This window comes from Arachis stenosperma, chromosome 5 (genome assembly GCF_014773155.1).
Source record: "Arachis stenosperma cultivar V10309 chromosome 5, arast.V10309.gnm1.PFL2, whole genome shotgun sequence".
Taxonomy (NCBI): Eukaryota; Viridiplantae; Streptophyta; class Magnoliopsida; order Fabales; family Fabaceae; genus Arachis; species Arachis stenosperma.
Window position 1 is genome coordinate 24,931,579 of NC_080381.1, and position 18,040 is coordinate 24,949,618.

Here is an 18,040-nt window from a genome sequence, read left to right on the forward strand (position 1 = left end):
GCGCACAATGGAAGAGAGATTCAAGAGGCAAGCCGGTCCAATTGAGAAGGCATGACCTCAAGCCCGTGGCTAGAGGATGGTTAGAGTTCATTCAACGCTCAATCATTCCCACTAGCAACCGGTCCGAAGTTACTCTAGACCGGGCCATCATGATTCATAGCATCATGATTGGAGAAGAAATAGAGGTTATGAGGTTATAGCCCAAGAAACTCTATAAGGTGGCGGACAAGACCTCCACCTTGGCAAGGTTAGCCTTTCCTCATCTCATTTGTCACCTCTGTTATTCAGTAGGAGTTGACATAGAAGGAGATACCCCCATTGATGAGGACAAGCCTATCACCAAGAAAAGGATGGTACACAAGAGACCCCTCTCATCAAGAGATCCCTGAGATGCCTCAAGGGATGCACTTTCCTCCACAAGACTATTGGGAGCAAGTAACACCTCCCTAGGAGAACTAAGTTCCAACATGGGACAACTAAGGGTGGAGCACCAAGAACACTCCATTCTCCTCCATGAAATTAGAGAAGATCAAAGAATCATGAGAGGAGCAACAAAGACAAGGAAGAGACATTGAGGAGCTCAAGCACTCCATAGGATCTTCAAGAGGAAGGAAGAGCCGCCATCACTAAGGTGGACCCGTTCCTTGATTTCCTTGTTCTTTATTCTGTGTTTTCGAATTTCATGCTTTATGTTTATCCATGTTTGTGTCTTGTGATCATTAGTGTTAGTGTCTATGCCTTAAAGTTATGAGTGTCCTATGAATCCATCACCTTTCTTGAATAAAATGTGCTTAATTAAAAGAAAAAGAATTACATGAATTCTGAATTTTATAACAGTTTAATTATTTGATGTGGTGGCAATACTTTTGTCTTCTGAATGTATGCTTGAACAGTGCATATGTCTTTTGAATTTGTGGTTCATGAATGTTGGCTCTTGAAAGAATGATGAAAAAGGAGACATGTTACTGAGGATCTGAAAAATCATAAAAATGATTCTTGAAGCAAAAAGCAGTGAATACAAAAAAAAAAAGAAAGCAAGCGAAAAAAAAAAACCGAAAAAGAAAAAAAAAGGAAAAGAGAAAAAGAAAAAAAAGAAAAGAAATAAAGTGATCCAAGGCAAAAAAGAGTGTGCTTAAGAACCCTGGACCTCTAATTGGGGACTTTAGCAAAGCTGAGTCACAATCTGAAAAGGTTCACCCAATTATGTGTCTGTGGCATGTATGTATCCGGTGGTAATACTGGAAGACAGAGTGCTTTGGGCCACGGCCAAGACTCATAAAGTAGCTGTGTTCAAGAATCATCATACTTAACTAGGAGAATCAATAACACTATCTGGATTCTAAGTTCCTAAAGAATCCAATCATTCTGAATTTCAAAGGATAGAGTGAGATGCCAAAACTGTTCAGAGGCAAAAAGCTGAAAGCCCCGCTCATCTAATTAATACTGATCTTCATAGATGTTTTTGGAATTCATTGCATATTCTCTTCTTTTATCTTATTGATTTTCAGTTGCTTGGGGACAAGCAACAATTTAAGTTTGGTGTTGTGATGAGCGGATAATTTGTACACTTTTTGGCATTGTTTTAGTATGTTTTTAGTATCTTTTAGTTAGTTTTTATTATATTTATTAGTTTTTAATTAAAATTCACTTTTCTGGACTTACTATGAGTTTGTGTGTTTTTCTGTGATTTCAGGTATTTTCTGGCTGAAATTGAGGGATCTGAGCAAAAATCTGATCCAGAGACTCAAAAGGACTGCAGATGCTGTTGGATTCTGACCTCCCTGCACTCGAAGTGGATTTTCTGGAGCTACAGAAGCCCAATTGGCGCGCTCTCAACGGCGTTGGAAAGTAGACATCCTGGGCTTTCCAGCAATATATGATAGTCCATACTTTGCCCAATATTTGATGGCCCAAACCGGCGTTCAAAGTCACCTACAGAAATTCCAGCGTTAAACGCCGGAACTGGCACCTAATTGGGAGTTAAACGCCCAAACTGGCACTAAAGCTGGCGTTTAACTCCAAGGAGAGTCTCTACACGAAAATGCTTCATTGCTCAGCCCAAGCACACACCAAAGTGGGCCCGGAAGTGGATTTTTATGTCATTTACTCATCTCTGTACACCCTAGGCTACTAGTTATCTATAAGTAGGACCTTTTACTATTGTATAAAGAGGACTTTTGGTAGCTATCTTCGTTTTATGCTATCTTAGATCATTGGGAGGCTGGCCATTCGGCCATGCCTAGACCTTATGCTTATGTATTTTCAACGGTGGAGTTTCTACACACCATAGATTAAGGTGTGGAGCTCTGCTGTACCTCGAGTATTAATACAATTACTATTGTTCTTCTATTCAATTCCGCTTGTTCTTTGTCCAAGATATCACTTGTTCTTCAACTTGATGAAGGTGATGATTGACGCCCATTACCATTCTCACCCATGAACAAAGTGACTGACAACCACTCTTGTTCTACACGCATCCGAGGCTTAGTGAATATCTCTTGGATTTCTGATTGCACGATGCATGGTTGATCGCCTGACAACCGAGTGCTCGCCTGACAAACGAGCCAGCCATTCCGTGAGATCAGAGTCTTCGTGGTATAGGCAAGAACTGATGGCGGCATTCAAGAGAATCCGGAAGGTCTAACCTTGTCTGTGGTATTCTGAGTAGGATTCAATGATTGAATGACTGTGACGTGCTTCAAACTCTAACCTGCTGGGCGTAGTGACAGACGCAAAAGAGGGATTCTATTTCAGTAGGAGCGGGAACCGAACCGGTGATTGGCCGCACTGTGACAGAGTGCGTGAGCATTAGCTTTCACTGCGAGGATGGGAGGTAGCCACTGACAACGGTGAAACCCTACACGAGCTTGCCATGGAAAGGAGTAAGAAGGATTGGATGAAGGCAGTAGGAAAGCAGAGAGACGGAAGGGAAGGCATCTTCATACGCTTGTCTGAAGCTCTTACACCAATGATATACATAAGTATCACTATCTTTATCTTTTATGTTATTTTCGTTCATCATCATATACATTTGAGTTTGCCTGACTAAGATTTACAAGATGACCATAGCTTGCTTCAATGCTAACAATCTCCGTGGGATGGACCCTTACTCACGTAAGGTATTACTTGGACGACCCAGTGCACTTGCTGGTTAGTTGTGCGAAGTTGTGTAATGCCATGGAATTGAACTACCAAGTTCTTGGAGTTCATGACCAGGGATTATGAGAGTTGTGAAAAAGTATTGTTCACAATTTCGCGCACCACTTCATACCAACAATCTTCGTGGGATCGATCCTTACTCACGTAAGGTTTATTACTTAGACGACCCAGTGCACTTGCTAGTTAGTTGTGCGAAGTTGTGAAGAAACTGCTGAGTTATAAATGCGCATACCAAGTTGAATGCCATTATTAGAGATCACAATTTCGTGCACCAGACATTAAGGACTTCACAACCAAATATTCGAAATCAGAACTATAGACATATATTGCCTACCTTGGGTGTAGTAGGTTCAACATCCTTCTTTCTGTATTTTGAAACACCTTTCCAACTAGTCCGACCAACCCCTAGCTTCTCGGATCCGTAGTGCACAGTCGCCTTTGAGTTGTTAATATTTCTTGCCTCGGCACCTAAGTCGTTTGTGGAGTCTTTATGTTGGGAACCAACCAAAGCCACAACAGGTGCACGAGCAAGTTCACCAGCCTGTTCAGCGGGAACTGGTTTGGAGTCAACCATGTTACCTTTCCCGTTGCTATCTCCCTGTGCGATGAGGTCTGTGAGAACCCTGATGACTCGATTATGCTCGGCAACAATGTCTATGATGGCTTGGATCTGCTTCGCCTGCCCACTTAGAATGGCCGACATGATCTCGTCGCGACGAACTAGATCCTTTACACCAAAGGACGACGATATTACAATGACAAATTCCTCAGGATATGTTAACACAAAAATAAAATGAAACAAAGCATGCAACAGGGTGCATTTGTAGCATTTTCATGTACTGAGTGTGAACCAACTGTTGTCACTGTCATCAACTCCTCCTTCATCTAGTTGTCCATACCACTGATGGGCTCCTCCGCTCGCACCGAATGCTGCTGCGACTCATGTGTTGGAGCGTTCAAACCTTGTTTGGTAGTGCTCTCCATGCTTTGTTTCCTCAAAGACTAATATTACTGCCGGTGACATTGTTGTGCTGGAGTAGAAAATATTAACGTAACACATGACGCGTGCTGGGAAAGCTTCTTATTTATAGACCACCCCCTTTTTTACTAGCACACACATGTGGCACGTGACTAACATAGTTACCATGACCAAGTTGTCAAATAATCTCAGCATTAGTCACGCATAATTTAGTAAAAAGAAATGCAAGTAAGCCCAAGATTAGTGTCACCGAGGATGGCTAGGTATCATATCCTGCAAGTTTAAAAGGTAATTATGAACGTATTAAGGGGTTAAGAAACACATGAAAAATATAAAATTATCCCTTAACTTGATTAACTTAATGAATGGAGTTTAAGTGAGTGCACTAAATTGGTGCAACGCATTAATACACTGTACAAAGTGGCTACATATAGCTTTGGTTCACTGTTAGTCTTGGCAAATTGTGGCTTTAAATTGGAAGATCATAGCATGGCCCATTAACCTGTCCTAGCACAAATAAAAAAAGGAACACTGAGCCCAAGCCACATGTTGCAAGAAACAACCATCAAGCTCATTTTCCAACCTCATGTTTTTAAACTTTTTTTCTATTCCAAGACCGAAAGACTAAAGCCATATTGTTTATGATAATGAAAAAAAAAAGTAAAGAAAAGCACTCTCAACCATGAACACAAAAAAGAAACATTTAATATTCAATGCCAAACGAAATTAACCACCCGATGAATTCAAACAAGACTAGTCACTAGCAACGTACGCTACATTCAATGTTTTGGTAAGTATGGCCTACCTCTTAGGGATTCCAGAAGTGATGTACCCAAGATTTTCTCATGGAAAAAAAATCCCTTGTGACCCAAATCAAATAAGGATCCATGCCAAAATCATGGTGTCTACTATCCCCAAATTTAGCTTAGAGGTTGAACTAACAGTACAACCTATTTTAAAAAGATCAAAGAGAGAGCAACAGGGCTACTGAAGTGAACTCATGGGAAAAAGTAATTGAAGCTAAATGTCTCAGCATCAAGTCTAATCATCTTTGAATTCCAGTGATGAATTGACAAATATTTAAATATTAAACGAAATGAACGGAAGGTCATTCTCAAATTTACATAAGCTTCACTTAATCATAATTAGACTTCAAACACGAATTATACAACACACCCAACTTCAAAATGAAACACCAAACAACCTCAAATAAGATAACTTAAACATGCTTAACAACATAAACCAAACCAACCAAATCCAATCCAAAGTAAACTAACCTAAACTAAGTCCAACAGTTACTCGTCGAACATCTCGTGAAACATTTCCAGCTTAGACCGCATCCTTTGGTTCTCATCTTGAAACTCCCGAATTCTGTGATACGAAGGGGTAGAAATCTATCTTTCCATATCCTTAATGCGCTGCTGCAAAGCTCTTTCTGAAGTTGTAATCACAAATTTTCCTTCCCGTCATCGTCAAAACCTTCTCCAACATTTGAAAGGCAGCATCTTGCCTTGCTTCCGCCTCATCCTTCGAGAAACATCCATTCACCCCAGTTGAGACCAAATTACGCAGACTAAAGCACAACCCAAAAACCATGTAAATGCTCACCATTTTGAGAGTAAGACTCATGCCTAGTAAAGACCAGGTAATCAAGACGTAACTGGGAACAAACTCGAATAAGATACACTTCCACGTCTTTGGTGATAATGAAATCATTCCCCAATGTATCTCCTTCACCCACCTTACCTGCAATGCCAAAAAGGGGACCACAGTAGACCACTCAAAAGATGAAAACAAACATGCACATTACCAAAACAAATGAACATCAACAACCTAATCAAAGTGTAACCAAGGGCTCGAATCTACCTTTGAGCAATGCTTCGTGTCTTGAACGAACTCCTCCTGCTTCCAACCGTGTATGATGACAAGAACGTACCTGCATTGTATGCAGCTGTGTCGACAGAGAGCTACCACCCACAATCGCTGAGCTTCCTAGCAGACCCAACCGTGGCAGTGACGGTGGTGGGGGTGATAAGGGTTCCAATGGGGTGGGGGTGGTGGTGCCAACAAAACACCTCCAGAATGGAGCTAACTCTCTGCCTCATCAGCATCGACGAACCCTTTGGACTCACAGTCTTTGAACCCATTCACTTGCCGCTTACAATCTGCCCACGTTGTGTATATCCCAGGAATTCGCCCCCTCCGTACAGCATAAAAATGGTGCCTCCCTAACTCCATCTTGTTTTGAACGTATTTCGACCTTAGGTCTAGGCTTCGTTTCAAGGAAAGGGAAGACCTTTAAATGGCTAGGACTCCCCTGGCATCATTTGTGTTGTACTGTCCACAAATAAATTCCACTAAATTTAATGTTAAAATAAGTTATTCATTATTTAAATATATATTATTAAACTTCTAATGTTTCCACTGTGTATCTAAACAGGCATATGAAAAGTTTATCCCACATGACCATGGTGCTGACATGTTAGCCTTTGTATGAATAAAATTTTTTTAAATGTATTAATTTGATTTATTAGATGCAGTTAACTTAAAAAAATAAAACCTAAGCAACCACCAAATAGCCACTTTTTAATTTGATTTATTAAAATGGTGTAGGACGTAGTTATAGAGTGAATGGATTATTCAATTTACGTATTCCGAATTTTTAAAATTTTTTAAACACAAATCGGAGAGTCCGATTTGTGTATTCCAAATTTTTTTAATTTTTTAAACACAAATCAGAGAGTTCGATTTGTATACCTCCTACAATTTTAAAAAACACTAAAAATTAAAATATTAAAGTATATCATTCATCACACTTCCATAACTAAATTTTGTATCCCCAAATAGCATTATTCTTACTAAAATAAGTCCAGATTTTTTTATGTTGAATTTAGGAAAATATTCAATAACTTAAAAAGAAAAGGTTTTCGAATCATTTAATTTATGAAAAGTTTTTGTCAACATTAAATTAATATTCCTAACTCAAAATCAATAAACTAGTTTCTTTAGAAAACGAGAGATGCGTAAATAATTTCTTTAAAATTTTCAATTCATTTTTGTAACTAGGTTTATTTAAATTTTATACTATTACTGTATATATATACAATTCAAAAACAAGGACAATTTATACTGATTTGATCATATATTTACTATGTGTTAATGTGTGTCAGTCTACTAAAACAGTTACATAATTATCATTTACTACTGATTTGATCATATATTAGGGATTGTGGGTTTTGGGATGGGATAGAGTGGGTTTGGCACTTTCAGTGGAGGAGGGAACTACGCCAATGGGAGACCGATACATTGGACCAGCTGCTGCAAATCTTGCAATCTGTCAGACTCATAGCAGATATGCAAGATAGAGTGGTGTGGAAATTTGACAAGGAAGGAGTTTATTCTACTAACTCATTTGTGCAGGTATTGCAGGAACAGACCTTGGATGAGGAGCTTCACAACTATAGGTTCACAAAAGATATTTGGAAAGGAATAGTTCCACCTAGGGTTGAGCTGTTCACTTGGTTCGTGTTAGTAGGGAGGGTCAACACAAAGGACCGGCTATGCAGACTGGGAATCCTACAACAGAATGATAACTTATGTGTATTGTGTAAGAAAGATGTTGAGAATGTACACCATTTGTTTGTTGCTTGTGAGTTCTCTTGGCAGGTGTGGTGTGCGTGGATCTCAGCTTTTGGTCAGAGGTGGACTGCACCAGGTAACTTGAAAGAGCATTTTGAGAGTTGGAGATCCATGCCAGTGAGGAAGGAGCGACGGAAGCGTTGGCTAGCTGGGTTTTTTTCTGTGCTATGGATTATTTTGCTATGACGGAATGATGTCATCTTCCAGAGCAGACAATAGGGGTTGTAGACTGTGTGAATCAGTCATTTTCATGTGTTACAGAGTGGTGTGGTTAATAACTCAATGTTGTTGATGGCTATGCCGGAGATGACATATGAATTAACTTTCTTGTTACTAGTCCCATTACTTTGCTCCACTTGAGTGTTGAGCTCTTTCTTTCAAAAAAAAATAATTATCATTTACAATTTCATGAAGGTGATACATTTGAAATTGTTGCGTCACCACCTCGCCAGAGAGCATCATATCATAATTAAATTTGTTATATATTTTTTAATTCAGTTTTGATATAATATTAGATGAAAGATTTTATTTGTTTATTTGTTTGTTCAAAGAAATAAAGAAGTGATGACACAAAAATTAAATTCTATTATATTAAATAACTGGAATCGATCGGTTCAATTGTGTTATTAAAATCGGAACGAATCGGTCAGTTCAACTAGAATAATATCTGTGAACCGGATCCTACACCAATCTAGTCTGATTTTTAGACCATATGAGGTAAAAACCAGTTCGGACTTAACTTTTATCAATATGTTGAAAATGGGATTCGAACTCCTTCCGTCTAGAAAACTAAAACCATTTACAGCCACTAGCCTATCATGATTCTTACTAATATATATACAAATTATAACATATACATAGATATCTTTTATCAACTACTTTACTTCTATCTAATTTATTTTAATTTTAGTTATAAGTTCTCTCATTCTTAAATTAATTATATTTTTATTTAGCCACCAAAAAAATAAATATATTTTTTTAACAACAATTATAAACTCACTAATTTTTTTCTTTTCATAATTATATAATATCAATTAGTATTATTTTTTAATAAATACTTATAATATATAATAGTGTAATAGATATAAATTAATTAATAAATTATAGAAATTTAAAAATAATATTATTTTAATATAAAAAACTAAAAAAATATTTATGATAGTAAAAATAACAACATACTTATTATTACTGGTCTATATTATTTTAGAATAACTTGATATTTTTAAAATATTAGTGAAAATATGTATTTTAAATTTTTTATTATTTTTAATTTTTACATAGTACTGAGTCAACCGGTTCAACCAGTGAGCCAACGGTTCAACCAACGAACCAGTGACCCAATAATCTGACCAGTGCAATCAACGGTTCGGTTCTGACAACTATGCCCCCTCATTACTATTACTCAGTCTGTGCCTGTTCAAATCCAATGCTAAATCCATCCAACTATGGTTTCATTAAGTTTTTCCCATTTGCCCAAACTTATTTCCATGTAGGAAGGTACGAGACTATTCATAACCAGAAGCCCACATTCGGAACTGACAAACACTTTATCCAACAAAAGTCTCTCAACCCATTACCTTAATTCTTTTTAGCAAGGTCTAACAGAGTCACATAAACACATATCGCAGCAAATCAACCTCCACTTCACCCATTGTTGCAGCAGAAGTTGTCTCCGTGTGCATCTCACTCACCAACACGCGTCGCACTCCCCTACGGCCATCTAATTTCAGTACATGCTGAAAAAATTCCCTTTCAGCACCAGAGTATTGGCCTTAGGAGAAATCCTACTATAGTATTATATAAGAATAGAAAATGTCCACATAAACTAGGCTAATACTACGGTGCTAAAAGGGAATTTTTTTTCATCATGTACTGAAATTTTATGGCCGTAGGGGAGTGCGACGCGTGTTGGTGAGTGATATCCACGCGCAGACAACTTCTACTGCAACAGTGGGTGGAGTGTAGGTTGATTTGCTGTGATATGTGTTTATTTTACTGTGTAAGTTGATGTTAATGGGCTAAGAAACTTTTGTTGGATAAAGTGTTTGTCCGTTCCGATTGTGGGCTTTTCGTTATCAACGGTCTCCGACCTTCCTACATAAAAATCAGTTTGGAGATACGAGAAAAGCTTAATGCAACCATAGTTGGATGGATTCGGCATTGGATTTGAACACAGTTTGATTTTGGATTTAGCATGTAGAAGGTAGTCTTACAAAAATTTATTATTCCATATTGTGCTGAAAGAGAGGAATAAAAACTGCTACAAAAAAAGTACTTGAACACAACTTTCACACAAACATAATACTCTTTGGAGAGTTGTGGAATGGAAAAAGTATTTTTTAGTGCTTAAAGGATCAAGCTGTATGAAAAAATTATCAACCCTTTTAAGCCTGATTTATGTAAATATGATTTTTAACTACAAGTCCTCATAACGGAGCAGATAGCTGTCATTTTTTTTATTCTCTCCACGAGTGTTAAATAACAAAAAGAACAACTTAAAAGGGGTTCAAAATTTTCTTTCTACACTTAGATAAAACTTAACACTAACCATTATTTACACGGGTATTATTTCATCTTCAAACAAATTAATAATTAATTAATTATTACTTAAAACATACAAAATAATAACTGAAAATTAAATAATATCCCATTTAAATTAATAAACAAATTTTTGAATGCAAATATAAAAAATTAAAATTTCATAATTTAAATTATATCTATTTAAATAAATTCATAAAAATCTTATTTTTAAAATATTTTTAATCTAAACATAGTTTTTTGATTTAAAATAGACTTTCACAAATTATATTTAAATTCAAAATACCACTATTTAAACTTTTCAATTTATTTTATTTAAAGAATAAAAATAACTAAAATTAGACAATTAAATAACTAAACAAATATTTCTTTTTTAAGAAAAATAAAAGCTATTAATTTTTTTATTTGAGAAAAAAAATTCCAGAGCTGAATAACATCGGTTTTACAATCACATAGAGCAGTAACAAGCACTTTTTCCCTTGTACCCTAAACCCTTATTTTCTAAGCTGTCTTCTCTTTTTTTAAAATACAATAACTATTATTAATGTTATTTAATTTCTTCGATTTTATATTTTTATTGTCTATTATTTTTATGATCCAATTTCATGTTTAAGTCCAAAAAATGTTTCATAGTCCAAAACGTAAAACGAAAAATCGAATTCAGTGTAATATACTATGTTCACTTTATTTTTTTTTTCAATAACACAACAAAAAAATAACCACACTTGAATGTGAGATTAAATATTTGATGGGTCCTCAAAAAAAAGCCCAATAACATAAGTAGCACCATTAAGACAAGATTACTATCATCTAACCAAATTTTCAGCATACATCACCATCTGAACACGATCAGCTTTGGTGCAGAAACTGTCAAAAATTTGGAGGCAACACAACCATGCGTCCCCTCCTTCACCATGCCACATACTTTCAGCACCGTAGCAATGGTCACATCAAAATACTATCTGATAAATATTTTTTAATAATTTTACTAACCATTTGTCGTAAAAAAAATTATATTATGTTTAAACATTACTTTATTTCTCTTTCTTGCATAATTATTTTATGGTATTTTTTATTATTTTACAGGCAACGGATTCCTTATTCCCACTTTTGTGTGGGAGTATCATTAACTATAGTAAAAATATTTACGAATAAAATTTCACTTTTTTTTTGAAAGAACTAAAAATAAGACATTTATCCCTTTATAATTTTAGTTTTTCAAAATTTTCCTTTCTTTTTTAAACATTCTTTCGAAGAAGAGAGTCTTTGGTAGGGTTCTCTCCTACACTCAGCATCATCACAATTGCCTCTACGAGAAATTTTTTCTTTGATGTCCTTATGTCAGCTTCTACCATCGCGCTGCACTACACTTTCTATTCGGTTTGTGTTCTTGTTCTTCACTATCACATTAATTTGCTAGGTTTCTCGAGTATCGTCGCCAATTCTATCCCCACAGTCATCGCACCATGCGTCGTCGCTGCCAACGGGCCCAAGAAAAATGGCTAGAGACAGCATCCTCACCTGCGTGGAAACTGGTGCCATCAGTATCAGTGAGGATTTCATTACCTTGTTCTCTATTTGACTTTCATACTAAAATATACAGTTTTTTTGTTGTGTCCTTCACTTAGCAAAGCATGCCACAATTTTCTTTCTCTTTCTTAGGTTTTCAGTTTACTAATGATGTCTGTATTTTGAAACTTCTATTATATATGCAGGTGCTGTTTATGGGACATATGATGCGATTTTGCTGAGTCCTTGGTTATGATTGAATGATTGAATTTGATTGTGGTGATTTTATTGGTAGAAACTATTTTAATTTCAAATTGAATAAAATTCCTAATTTTTTCTTATTTAAAGTTTAACCTCTGTTGTGGAAGTAGAGGAATAGATGAGAAGAACTAAAATACAATACATGGTGTCTTTTATGAGAAAACTCATTGGATTAGGAGTAAATGTATCAGTAGGAAGTCAAAGATGTTTCTAATGATGCTGATTTACTGAGTAAAATAAAATAAAATAAGAAAGATGACTGAGAGAAGCGATTTGTTGATTTTATCTCATAATGCCTTTTATAAAACTTGTTAGTTTAAACTTCAGAAATATTTAAATTTCAGAAATGTGATGTTGAATGCATATTTATTTTCTCTCTTTCTTTTCTAATTGGAACTCCTATGTATTATTGTACTTTTCTTATAATTCTTTATTTTTCATAGTGTTTTGGTTCTGGCACAAAACTTTGTCTATGCTATTGTAGCTTGTTGTTTGTCTTGCATTTAAAAATTAACAAGATTAATTACTTGTCAAAACAAGATTTAAGAGCAATTTCTTTAGTGATGTACAACTTGCCAAATTATTTTTGAGTTTGTTTTATACAAGCAATTATGGAGTTAATTTTTCTATATTCTATCATGCCAGGATCCAAAAGTTTTTTTAAGAAGCTCAATGGTCACAGATTTGTAGGGTGCCCAATGCCTTATGTATGTGTTCAGATAACAAGACTAGAGTATACCAAGAAAACAAAATACATATGGTGGTGATACCAAACCTTAATAAGGACAAATTTGTTGATTTTCTAAACGAGTTTGTGGAAAAGCATACTCAATGGTTCAAAGATTGCTAATTTCAACAATATTGTATTACAGTGAAACTTGTTGCTTTTGCCATTTAGACAAGTAAAAATTTTAACAGGTTTCCAATCTTAGGTCCAAGATTTCAGTTGGTTTATAGGGGGCATATCCTATGCTTTATTGAGATTTTGAGGCACTTGAGAATCGATTAATTTCCTCTGTTATTGACATTTTTATTTGCATTTGATAGAAACTAGTTCTTGGAGAATTTTATATATAACTTGTTATCAACATTAATTAAAAAAACTTACTCTTTAGTTGTCTTATGTTTTTTAGTTTTTACATATTATTTGGGGGTATGATAGATGTGCTCATCCTAAATGGGGATACGGTACTTTGGAAGAGTAATGTATATTTTTTTAACTTTTTTTTAGTTTTGTAATTTCTATTGTATTAATTTTTATAATTTAAGGGTGATTAGTTTTTGTAATTTCTGTCATTTTTAAACTTTAGAATTTTTACTCGTGTTTTAACCGGCAGTAATTAGTTGATGAAATCATTAATAGTTTTTTTTAACAAGCTATTGTGGATGGCATGATTCAATTTTTTGGATATCTAAACTAACGTTGATATCGAATCCAAGATTAAGAAAGCTAAAAACGTGAATCAAGCTAAGCAAGTGCAACATCCTCACATATATAATTGCCACTATAGCTGATTTCAGCTCAATTTTCAGGTTTTTTTTCAAACACAAAAAAAAACTAAAAAAAAAGTCATATGGCTAATGCTATAATCAACATTACACATTTGCTTTCTGAGAACACCAGCTTGTCTCTTACAATGCTGAAAAATCACCCATTAATCATTATACATTTATACTCATCATTTTAACGTTGTAAAGGTCGTGCCACACCGTCAAAAACTCAACTATAATTAACTTTAAAAAAAAAAGAGAATCTCAAAATATAACCAAAGACATAATCATGCACAGGCGCACAACAGTGCCAATCACAACTACATTTAGACTAAGCTTTTCACATGATATCCAACAATTTCGCGTAAGGTAGTTTGGTGTCTCTAAGTTCACATACAGGCCCTGTATCCTTGGCAAGAGAAAATATCGTCGACAGTTGAGTCTTTTACCTTACATTTCTAACTCTACACGAGAAAATCAAATTATCACTTACAATGGAGCAATCTAAATCCTCATTTTGGTCCCTGAGATTCACGCGATTACTCATTTTGGTCCTTGAAATTCAAAATTACCTATGTTAGTCCTCCAGATTCAAGTCTAGGCACCAATATGGTCCCTCAATTCTTTCCGTGTTGAGATTGCACCCTCTTTGCCACACTGGATGATGAGTAAACGACATCATTTACTTTTGACGTCCAAACAAGTTAGAAACGAAGAATAGTAGAGGTAGAGAAGAAGATGAATACTTTATTTTGGGTCTCCATCGTTTCTTCTCCCTTTATATACAAAACGATGACATTTCTGACTTGTTTGGGTGCCAAGGATAAACGATGTCGTTTACCCATCATCGAACGTAGTAGAAAGAGTGTCATCTGAGCACTCCGTTTGCCTAGTCATCACCGAAAAGAATCGAGGGACCACATTGGTGCCTAAACTTGAATCTGAAGGACCAATATAGGTAATTTTGAATTTCAGGGACCAAAATGAATAATCGCGTGAATCTCAGGAATCAAAATGGGTATTTAGTCCAATTACCTACAATGAAAATCACAAGCATGCATATATAGTAGACTTATTGGTCACAACAACAAAGCAATAAGCAATATAAATCACACTGCCTTGCAAAAAAACAAATCTCGGTCTAAAGAAAATAACCAAAATTAATTGGAGTAAAAAAATGTAAGGTCATGAAAGAATCGCTCCTATACATATGTATGTAAACGGTAAATGTAATAAATATAAAAGTAACATCCCAAGTAGATACCTAGTAATGCTTAGTTTAAAATCAAAAAGTAGATTATAATTTGTAGCATACTCAATAATTAAGTAGAGTCTAGAGTCTTGGAGCCAAAGATACATGCTAGAGAGAATAAATCAATCCATAATAAAAAAATTACTTGAAAGTTGAAAAGATACATTTTACTGTCTTTTTACCTTTATGCAATGTAACAACAAAAATAATAATTATCATATATCCCACCCAATGAGAGTCTGCTACATGGATGAAATAGTGATATTACACCCTATCATAAACTATGTCTAAATTCTAGGGTAAATTGCTTAACATTTTTTTCAACTTTGAATATACTTTAATCCCAACACCGTATTAAAAAGGAAGAGACTCATCTCAAACTATGAATCATCACGTTCAAATATTCAATGCATTTTCTTATCTCATTATCCACAATTAAAATATGACTACACTAGAAAAATATGACTTTGCTGATTTTATAAATATGAGCAAGTTAGAGATATAACACACATATAATTACATAAAAACAAGTAATAGTCACAATACAAAAGTTAAAGTTCTTACTTGTAGACAGCGAGGACCTTGGGGAGAAGTGATAGGAGAAAGGTCTTCTCAACATCCTTGGCAGACTTAGAGAGCAACAAGTATGAAACTACGCCAATGAAGATAGGGCCAGTTTCAACTTTTAACAAGCTGAGCAAAAGAAAATAGATACTCAATCATAATGTTAATAATTTGATGTGCATAAACACGTGAAAATGCTAAGAATTGTATTTTGAACATAATGATCCACCCAAGTGGCAAGACAATGTCAGACACAAGAATCAAGAACAATTTTCAATTCAACTTAATGAATGAATATTGAATAGAGTTGAAAAAAATTAAAAAAATCTTGCTAGTTGTTACTTCTTATGCAAATCATGTTAAGAGTGAGGTATAAGCCACATTTGGTAATTTTTCGTAATTTAACTTGATCAATTTGTGTCAACTATAAGAATCAATAACAGAACACTAAAATTAGCTACTCTCCTAAGAATTAGAATTAAAGATTCTCCCTTAAAGCACATAACTTCTAAAATGCAAAAATCCTTAGATTATTTACCTGCAAAGTGGAACAATATCTCGTTCAAATTTTTCTCAAGTTCAGAGGGATCACTTCAATTGTATGGTTATAATAGGATGATGAATAACTTGCTTCAAATAGGAGAAGAAATGGAGCTTCATCTTCGAGGGAGACGACAGTGAGACACAGCGAGACCACCCTCGACGACAGTGAGATATGGCAAGACACGGTGAGGAGTAAATTATCAGCGACAGCTGCAAGACACGGTAAGGAGTAGATTATCAGCGACAACTCACGGCGAAGAACAGATAATGAGCGATGACGCAGGGTGAAGTGTAGAAAACGAGTAGTGACGCAAGGCGAGGAGCATAGAACCAACGACCGCGGAAGGAGAAGGAGAAAAACGAACGACGGTGATTGAAAGAGAGGAACCCTAGTTGAGCAGAAGTGTCTATTTTCTTTGAAATTTTGATTTAAGAGAAAAAGGAAGAATGTCCAAAAAGAAAAAATATTGGTGCAAATATCTAATTATTGATTTTTTAAAACAAAAAAAACAGGGTTCTATTCGTAAATATTTTTACTATGGTTAATGATATTCCCACACAAAAATGAGAGTAACAAATTCATTACCTATTTTACATATATTCATAACACATCTAAAATAATAAGATAACATATAAAATATTTTTGATACACATCTAAAATTCGTTTAAATCCATACTTATATTTTTCTTAACATGAGTAACTTTTTAATAGATTTAAAATAATACAATAACACACAAAATACTTTTAGTATATATATAAAATTGTTTAAATTTGTATTTATATTTTTTTTAACATACACAAACAATTTTTAACACATCCAAAATAATAAGATAACATGCAAAATACTTTTGGTATACATTTAAAATTCATTTAAATTTGTGTTTATATTTTTTTTAATATAAATATTTTTTAACACATCTAGAATTACAAAATTGCTCACTAAATAATTTCTTAACACCTTTAAAACTCATCAATAATTGTGTTTATTATTTTTGTTAAATAATTATATACCAGACTTAGAATTGAAAAAAAATTAATTTTAATAGTATTATTTTAGTTTAGTTAAAATTTAATTTTAATTTATTATTTTTATTTTATTAGGTTTAAATTTAAATTTTGTGTGTGTTTAGTTTAAATTTAAATTTAAATATTTTAACTTTAAAAGAAATATCATTTTAAATTTTAAATATACAAAAAAAAAGATTTGAGATATAATATCTAAAAAGTAATTATTACATTTATTTTATTAAATTTTTATAGACAATAACTAATTAAAAAATGAATTATGATGAAAACCTAGTCACACCGAGCGTTAGTTTGTTTATTTGGTGTAGCGCAGAAATTAGATAATTGTATAAACAAAAAATTATACTAATATAGTACTACAAAGTAATTATTTACTTAACAATTATAATGGATTTGGATCTTATTTATAAATTAAAGTGCAAGGTGATAAAGTATAAGAATGAGGCTCTTTAATTTATCTACATGTTCTCAAATAATCCATAACAATAATTAATTCTTGGACCAGGAAAAAGTACCATGATACCAAAGCAGAAGCAGGCAACGACGTTGTTCTCCACGGAAATGGCGGCGAGAGCGGTGGTGCCGACGTGGCCCGCAAGGAGCTGAGTGACGGCGCCAAGAGAGTACTGGCAAAGGCTTCTTGGACTCAATGAAGAACTCTCTGATGAAATCTACCAGGCTCGTTATAGAAGGGATGTCACTAGATTCTGCTCTGAAAACTTCCGTGTCTCTCGCTGTGACTGGCAGTGTTCATCATCACGGTTTTTCTCCATCACCATGAATGATAATGAATTCTTGTTAATAATGATATAAACAAATTAACAGTATATGTAGCACGTGTGGCTATGTTGATGTATGTGCTAAGTGCTATCATTCTTTTTTAAATAATGTCATTTCATGGCATAATTAGCATATTTAAAGATTCTAAGATTATTCTTACATATATGCAACTTCCATTAGTAGTCTCAAATATTCAACTAGTGACTAATATATTAGATGTATGACAGTCAAAGTGAAAGAAGAAAGTGGAGGGAAGGAAAAGAATAGAAACAATTGTGCAAAAGAGCCTTTCCAACTA

General features: G+C 34.4%; 1 pseudogene; it reads right to left on the reverse strand.

Moving 5' to 3' along the window:
* LOC130980591 (protein DETOXIFICATION 29-like) overlaps positions 1-17,836 on the reverse strand; it is a 74,058-nt pseudogene extending 56,222 nt beyond the window's left edge.
* Positions 17,837-18,040: the final 204 nt, after the last annotated feature.